At 35.8% G+C, this 9,044-nt stretch overlaps 1 pseudogene; it reads right to left on the bottom strand.

The window, feature by feature from the left end:
* Positions 1–7,381: 7,381 nt before the first annotated feature.
* Positions 7,382–8,665, bottom strand: LOC141521723 (lupus La protein homolog pseudogene; annotated as a pseudogene).
* Positions 8,666–9,044: the final 379 nt, after the last annotated feature.

Below are 9,044 nucleotides of genomic sequence, written 5' to 3'. Positions count from 1 at the left end.
TCAGTAGGAATTCTTTAAAAATGATGTCAAGGGGAGGCTAGGTGGTACAGTGGATAGAGCACCATCCCTGGAGTCAGGAGTACCTGAGTTCAAATTCAACCTCAGACACTTAATGATTGCCTAGCTGTGTGGCCTTGGGTAAGCCACTTAACTCCATTTGCCTTGCCAAAAAAACCCTTAAAAAATGATGTCAAGGCTCTTTTCCTGATCATGACTTTCAGGTATTCCAGATCAGTTGTTTTTTTCAATGAGATGTTTCACATTTTCTTCTAATTTTTCATTCTTTTGGTTTTGAAGTATTTTGTCTTGACTTCTCATAAAGTCGGTGGCTTACTTTAGTTCCATTTAGATATGAAGGATTTGTTTTCCTCAGAGAGCTTTCTTATCTCTTTTTCCATCTGGCCAATTCTGCTTTTTAAAGCATTCTTCTCCTCAATAACTTTTTGAACTGTTTTATCCATTTGACATATGCTGGTTTTTAACATTTTTTTCAGCATTTTTTTTGGCTCTCCTTGACTAAGATGCTAACTTCTTTTTCATGTTTTTCCTGCGTCTCTCTCATTTCTTTTCCCAATTTTTATTCTATCTCCATCACTTGATTTTCAAAATCTTTTCTGAGCCCTGTCATCGCCTGAGCCCAATTTCCGTTTTTCTTGCAGGCTTTAGATACAGGAGCTTGTACTTCCTCATCTTCAGATTGAGTATTTTGAGCCTTTTGAGCCTTCTTGGGATCATTGGCAATGTATTTCTCAATTGTGTTCTTCTTTTTTCTCAGTTTACTCATTTCCCCAGCCTGTGCCTGGTTTTGGGGTGCTTCCTGAGATTTTGAGTATTATTGGGACACCTCCTCACAAGGATCTCAGCATGTGAACTCTGTCTTCCCTCCTAGTCTGTGAATGACCACAAGCACACCCCTCTGCCAGGTGGCACTCTGCTGTTCAATGGGGTCCTAGACTGTGATTAGGATCTGAATGTGATCAGAGCCCTAGAGTCCTGTTCCAGGAACAGAGGACAAACCTCGGAAGTCTCTCTCCACTCTCCTACCAAGGCTGAGCACTCAGGGCTCTTTTACCTGGGTGCTCCTGTTTACCGGCTCCACCTGCTTCCATTTCCTGGATCTGGGCTGCTGTGGCCAGTGCCCTGAGGGTTGGGCTTCATGTGCTTGCTCTGGCAGAGGTCCCCCTGCTGATCAAGTTGTGCTTGGTGCACCCTGGGGTGTAGGTCAGGAAACTGCCCCTGCTGCCAAGAGCTGCAGAATTTCATATTTACAAAATTTGGAAGTGGAAGTCAATGGTGAAATGCTATTTATTTTATATAAATTCTACTTTCAGTCAATTTTTAAAGTTTATTTTTTCCCAATTACATGGAAAAGCAATTTTGAACATTTAAAAAAATTTTTAAATTCCAAATTCTTTCTCTCCTTCCCTCTTCTCCCTTTCCCTAACATGGCAAGCCATCTGATACAGGTTATACATGCAGAACATATTTTCATATTTGTCATGTTGTAAAAGAAAAACAAAAATCCTATTAAAAACTAAAATAGAAAAATAATAAGCTTTGATCTGAATTTGGTCATCTTCATTTCTTTTTTTGAAGGTGGGAAGCATTTTCTATCATGAGCCATCTGAAATTATTTTGGATCAATGTATTGCTAAGAATAGCTAAGTTATTCACAATTGATCTCATCATACATTATTTATTACTATGCACAATGTTCTCTTGATTCTACTAACTTCACTTTGCATCAGTTCATTTAAGTCCTTCCAAGTTTTTCTGAAATCAACTTGCTAGTCATGTCTTATATCATAATCAGTATTCTATTACAATCATATAACACAACTTAATCAGCTATCCCTAACTGATGGTCATTCCCTCTATTTCCAATTCTTTGTCAACACAAAGAGAATGTAAGATACTAGAGGACAGAGATATTTTCTTTTGTCCTTGTAGACTAAAGCCATATACAGAAGTATATATATATATATATATATATATATATATTTAAAACAAGCACTAAATAAATGCTTATTGATTCGAACTCTTAGGGAGTTTCAAATATTTTCCTTTTCTCAAAATCTGACCCAAATTTAACAAAATGTGATAAAGTTCAAATTGTCATAACTCATTTTTCCTCCAAGAACATTTCTTAAATTAATTCTACCTGGTCATGCTGATCACTACAAGTTTCAGAATCCTTGTATTATCCATGTGTTACAGATGTCCATCATTTATAGAATAGCTTTAAAAGTTAGCTTAAGCCCTTTAATATTCAGATAGGTTTGAAGCTGGAAGTGGTGGTGGTGGCTGCAGCTACCCGTTACAGAGAAATCCCTGTGAGTTTAGTGATTTGATCTGTTTAGCAGGCATCAATCACTCAATCAATTTTTAGATGGCATAGAATAAAGTGTCAGGCCTGGAGTCAAGAAAACTCATTTTCTTGAATTTAAATCTAACCTTAGACATTAATTTTGTGACCCTGAACAAGTCACTTAACACTGTTTGTCTCAGTTTCCTCATCTGTAAATGGGCTGGAGAAGGAAATGGCAAATCACTCCAATATTTTTGCCAAGAAACTCCCAAATGAAGTCACCAAGAGCTGGACATGACTGAAAAATGACTGAACCACAAAAACAATTGCTAGGCACTGTGCTAAACAATGGGAACATGAAAAGTTAGACTCCTACAATGAGCTTAAAATCTAATGGGAGGAGTATAAGGTAAACCATTTGGTATGGATGTGAATATGCATTTCCCTTAATCACAGTTGTTCAGCTTGACCAGATGTAATTCCTTATATAGAATTCTGATATAGCCAATTATGATTTATGACATGTAAAATCTCTGATTTGGTATGATGCCAGGATGATTTCTGAGGTTCTTGAATGTGGGCTAAGAAGTTTATGTCTTATCCTTTAGAAAAAGGGAGTCAACATAACTCTGAAAGTATGTATCAGTCTATTACCTAGCCTAGTAGCTCTTCTGCTGCTTTTCTACTCCTATACTCATTCTCTATCCTTACTGCAACCTTTAGCCTCCTAATTTCTCAAGTCATCACTCCTAGTTTGGTTTCACTTTCTTCCCTTAAAAATCTTGACACTGAAGTCAATCAATTTAACTTTGCACTATCATCTACCCTTGAATTCTTTGCCCAGTTGTCTTGGCACTCTATTCTCAATGTGCTTTTTCTCAGCTTCTGCTTACCTAGAGCTGAATATATAAAGACATATAAAGACATACAACCATTCTGATTGTACCCAAAATATTTATGTTTTGTAATTTCAATTGGGCTCTTACTGTTATGTGCCTAGCCTTTTACTTTTTTCCTAATCAATTGTCTTGAACTCTTTACAATAGCTGTTCTAAACCTCTTCTCTTCTCAAATCACTTAAACTGTCACTTTCTTTCTGAGATGAATACTTTGCCCAGAATTCATTTAACAAATTGAATGTATACATAGTTTTCTCATCACCATTTCTGCATTTAAAATTAACTCCAATTTCAGAAAAACCTGAAAAGATTTAGATGAACTGATACAAAGTAAAATGATCAGAACTAGGAGAGCATTGCACATTGTACATTGTAACAGAAACATTATGCGATTATCAACTATGAATCATTTTGTTTTTCTCAGCAATACAATTATAAAACAATTACAAAGGACTTGTGATGGAAGACACTATCCACAGACAGAGAAGAACTGATGGACATGAATGCAGATCATATACTATTTTCACTTCATTTTCCCCATGTTTTTCCTCTTTTGATCTTTTCTTCTTTCACCACTATGAATAATATGAAACTTTATTTTACATGATTGCTGACAGATTTTTTTCTCCCTAACTTTTACATCTTTTTCTAACTCCTATTTTTGTTGAAATTTTTCCAGTCACCCAAGTTTTCAACTTAAGAGAACCTTGATTCACAGAATCATAAAATTATAGATTGAGAGCTAGAAGGGACATTAGAATTCATCAATTCCTTATTTTAACGATGGAGAAATTAAGTTAAGAGAGGTAAATGTCTTGCTTAGGGTTATCCAACTCGTAAGTGTATGAGGTGGAATTCAGACCCAGATCTTCCTTACTCAAGACCTAGCTTTTCACTTAACCTCTACTCTTCTTATAGTGTAACCAGTTTGAGCCAGGTCCTTACTACTTTATGCCTGGATTATAGATGTGGTGTCCTGATTGGTTTCTCTGCATCCAATCTCTCCTTCTGTTATCTCTCCTCAAACAGCTACCAAGTTAACATTCCTAACACACAGGTCTGACCATTTTGTAGCTTCAGGAGTTACCTGTTGTCTTTAGGATGAAAGCACATTTCTTTGTTTGGCATTTTAAAACCCTTAACAATCTAATCTGGTCTAACTTTCCAAACTGATTACATATTACCCCATTCAGACACTCTACACTGCAACCAAACAGACCTTATTGTTGTTCCTCATATACAACATTCCCTTGCTTGTCCCTATAGTTTAACTCAAGTTCAACTTCCTTCAAATGATTTTTCTTGATTCACCCCATTGTTAGTATGCTACCCCATACACTGTATATTTATTTTGTATACATCCTGTATTTATTTAAGTGTGACTCTTTAAAAGAATGTAAACTTTGCCTTCATATCCAATTAATTAGCAGGGTTGTACTTTCAGACTAATGCCTTAAAAGATTATTTTAAGAGCTGTGTGAAAGATGGATTAGAGAGGGGAGTGGTTAGAGTCCAAGAGGAAAATTCAGAGTCTTTTAAAATAGTACAAATGAAAAGTGATATGGGCATGAATTATGATTAGTCAGTTTGAAAGGAGGGAAGAGGACACATGTGAGGGAGAGCAGAATTATCAGGAATTGCCAGCTGGTAGAATAAAAGATGACTTTGAAGTTCTAATTGAGGGAATGGTGATGTCCTCAATAGAAATAGGGGAATTTGGAGTAGGGTCAGGTTTTAGGAAGAGAATTGTTCAGCTCCATTTTGGATATGTTGATTCTGAAGTGCTTACAGTCAGATAAGGACCCAGAGATTATAGTTAGATGTGTAGATTTCATTCATTTATAAAGAGATAATAACAAAACTCATAGAAATGATTGATTATCAACAAGAGGACATGAGGGCCTCAGAATGGGGTGTTGGCTGGTGAACTAAACAATGATAGTGCTGCTGATTTCACATATAATTTGTCTAGACAAGAGTATCTATGGATGAAAGTGGAAAGTGGTGGCATTAGAATATTGGAGACTGATTTTGCCTGGACAACTTCAAAAATCCTAAAGTATACCAGACTATAGTCACCTCCTTCTCTGAATTTCTATAGAACTTGTAGCCCATCCCATATGATTTAACATTCAATTACATATAGTTTTATATTTTTTTATAGTTTCATTTTGTGAATATTTCCTCTCAAACTATTCTGTAGATTACTGGAAGCTAAAAACTATGGCTTCTTCTCTTCTTTCTTCCAAAGAGGGAGTTCAAATCCAGCCTCAGACACTTGACACTAACTAGTGTGACCTTGGGCACTTGACACTAACTAGCTGTGTAACTGCCTCACATCCAGTGCCATCTCCAGTTATCCCGATTCATTTCTGACCACTGGACTCAGATGGCTTTGGAGGAGAAAGTGAGGCTGACCTAGTACAGCACCCGCTCACTCAAATCCAATTCACTTGCTTGTCATGGCATCACCTTCCTGATGTCATGGTTCTCTTTGAGAATGAAGGATAAAAAATTTCATCTCCCAAAAAAGCCATTCATGAGTGGGGGGGGGGCTGCAAAGTTCCTCAGTTAAGAAAACCTTTCAGAGCTAGCTGTAAATTGACTTCCGTAGTCTGGGAGATCCAGAGGGAAAGGATGAAAGTGGGATTTAAGTGGATAATCAGTAATTCTTACAAATCCCTGTGGATCTCACTACTCCTAGGAGTTGACTTTGCTGATATTATCATGAATCCTTTTATATCCATATAATTTAGTATATATTTTACTTGCTTAGATATTCTGGAGTTTACAACTTGACTGTTAAAATATCCCCAACTCAACTGTGAAAGGGAATAGAAAAGTTTAGAACTCATATGGGATTAATTTCTTTAAATTTTTTTGAATTAATTTCTTTACTTCTAAGGAAAACAGGTCCTTGAGTTTCTAGGCTTTAGGAAAAAAATTGTTTAAAATAACTGGTGACCTAATAATAAGCTAAAAATAAATAATATAGTTTTTACTGAAAACTTATAATAGTGCTATTTAAAAAAAAAAGAAGTCAAGACCTAGGCTTCTTTGTTGCATTCAGTGGCAAATTTATCTCTGTAATTATCTTAGAATGGTTCCTTTAATGTATCAAATTTAGGAGACCCAGTAGTTGCCTCCAGAAAGCTGAGTTTTGAATAAATAGCCTGAGCAGCAACTACTCCAACACTGAACATTGCTCTCATTTTTAGTTCATCCATCTGTTATACAGAATTATGAATTATAGAACTGAGGATGCTGTGTATTAGTGAAGTGATTACAACCTAGTTCTAGTAGACATTTTATGAAACAGACAAAAAGAGGAGACAATGGATACAGTGGTTGGACCTGGAGTCAGGGAAACCTGAATTAAAATTCATCCTCATACACTTATTAGCTATGTGACCCTGGGAAAGTCTCTTAATCTTTGTTGGTTTGATCCATTGTAGAAGAAAACAACAAACTACTCCAGGATCTTTGCTAAGAAAATCCCATGGAGAGTATTGGTTTGTTATGGTCCATGGAGTCAAGAAGAGTTGGACATGACAAAAAAAGAGGAGTGAGACAGAACTCTAGAGTTGAAAATTTTTATAGAAATTTATTTATTTATGTTACCAACTACATGCAAATATAGTTTTCAGCATTCATTTTTTCCACAAGATTTTGAAGTCTATGTTGTTCCCCTCCTTTCTTTCCCCTTCCTTCTTTCCTTTATAGAAAGCAACCTGATGTTATATATGTATAACTATAGTAAACATATTTCCATTAGAGTTAGAAGTTTTTTTTTTTCTGTGGGAATGAATTCTATTACATAAATGTTGAACTATTAAACAGTCATTTGATAGTAAATCTTATAAAAATGGCAGTTGGGACAATTTTGTCTTTTATATAGTATATATATTTTATTTGTTGGTATTTCCAACATTACAGAACTTCACTGAAAGGACCTTTCTTTTGATGTTCAGATCAATGTCTGAAATGCCAACATTTGATATGATGAACAAAACTATACATATTAAAAAACCCAGAATAAGGATACTTGAACAACAAAAACAAGTTAAACAAAAATAGTCTCTCCTTCTATTATAGGTGGACATTGAAGTGGATTTAGTTCAATTTTCTTTTTAAAGACCCTCAAATCTGACAGCTTAAAATTTATTTAAAATAAATAATTTTTTTTTATCAAGCTACTGGTCTCCAGCTCCATTTTCAGTTTTCATTTGTTTTGGTGCAGGCTCTTCTTTTTCAGGTTCTTCTTGTGTCCTTTTAAGAGATCCTCCAGCATCACCATTTTCCTGTTCTTCATCACTATCAAATTTTGTTTTCTTGCCTTGGAATTGTATTTTTCCTTTATTGGGTGTACCCTGCACAGTTTACCACTTCCTCTTCCCTTTCCTTTAAATTTGCGACCTTTGGACTTCAACTTATTTAGGGATTCCTGTTGGTCTTCAATGATTTTTTTCAAAGCTTCTTTTTCTGTTTCTCCTTCTAATACTTCCCATGTTACATCTTTGTTTCTTAATTTTAAGTTTCCATCGTTTGCTTCATTGGCTTTGTTCAGTGCTTCTTTTGCTTTTTCTTTAAAAAAGGATTATTCCCTCTTTTGCTCCTCTGATGAAATCTATCCATTTTATTTCTCCATGATTAGAGAAAAATGTATGCAGATCTTCTCTACAGGTTTGATCATCTAAATCACCCGAAAATTTCAGCAAGCATCCAATCTTTTCATCCAGGGATTTCAATTCAGCATCTTCTGCTTGCCTCTGTTTTTCTTCTTGCTCTTGTTTAGCTTTTGCTTTAGCTTCTACTTTATTTTGCTTCCTTTCTTCATTCTTCTTGGCAAAGTAATCTTCCTTAAAGAGTATCAGCAGCTCTGTATCTTTGTATTTTTGTCCAGGGGTTTCTATAAACTTATTGGCAGATTCAACACTATCAAACACAGCAAATATTGATCCCTTAAATGCTTTATGTAATGTTCTCCTCATTTGAATATTTTGTACTTGACCTTTACCTTCTAACCATTCTTTTATGTCATCAAGGGTTGCATCTGCTGGAAAACTTTTAACATAGATAGATCTGTTTTTTACTTCATTTTTATACTCATCTGTTACTTCAGGGAGGGGTTTGCTTGGAGATCTTCTGATTTTAGTTTTGTCCTCACTAACTTCCATGAGTTCTGCCTTTGATTTCTTTAGAGCACTTCTTATTACATCAAAGTCTTTTGTTAGCTTGCTTAATCTGTTGAATTTGATCACGGTCTCCAAAGGAACCCAGCCATCATCTATTTTGATCTGTTCCTTTAAAAATTTGTCTCGTGGAAGATTAAAGTCACCGAAATAGTACTCAATTTGTTGGCATATTTTGGACTCCAGATCAGTCATTTTTTCACTATCACCATTCTCAGCCATGGTGGGAGCCTTTCCGTGAGGTTCCGGCAGGCTGGCGGCGCCGCCACGGCACGACACCAGCGATGTCCCTCCCGGGCCCGGAGCAGCCAGAGTTAGAAGTTTTAAACCAGATCTGTAGGTATAGGAAAAGTCCTTGAAGTCTAGGGAAGTGATAAGGGACTGGAATAAGAATTGGAGAAAGAATCATGAATCATACTAAATAAGGGGAAGGAGCAGTATTAACTGTTAAATCTAGAATTTTAAGAAGTGACTGAGGATGGACTTGCATTGGGAAAGGATTGTATGCAAAAAAAGGATTGGCAAAACTTAATCTGAGGGTATGACTCCAAATTCAGGCAAAAGTCCTTAGTCTGATGAATCAGAGTTTAGGGTCATGACACTAATGAGCAGAAATACCATTCTGAACTTATTTCTCATTGTAAT

The sequence above is a fragment of the Macrotis lagotis genome, chromosome 1, assembly GCF_037893015.1.
Source record: "Macrotis lagotis isolate mMagLag1 chromosome 1, bilby.v1.9.chrom.fasta, whole genome shotgun sequence".
Taxonomy (NCBI): domain Eukaryota; kingdom Metazoa; phylum Chordata; class Mammalia; order Peramelemorphia; family Peramelidae; genus Macrotis; species Macrotis lagotis.
This window is presented reverse-complemented; position numbering and strand designations above follow the sequence as displayed.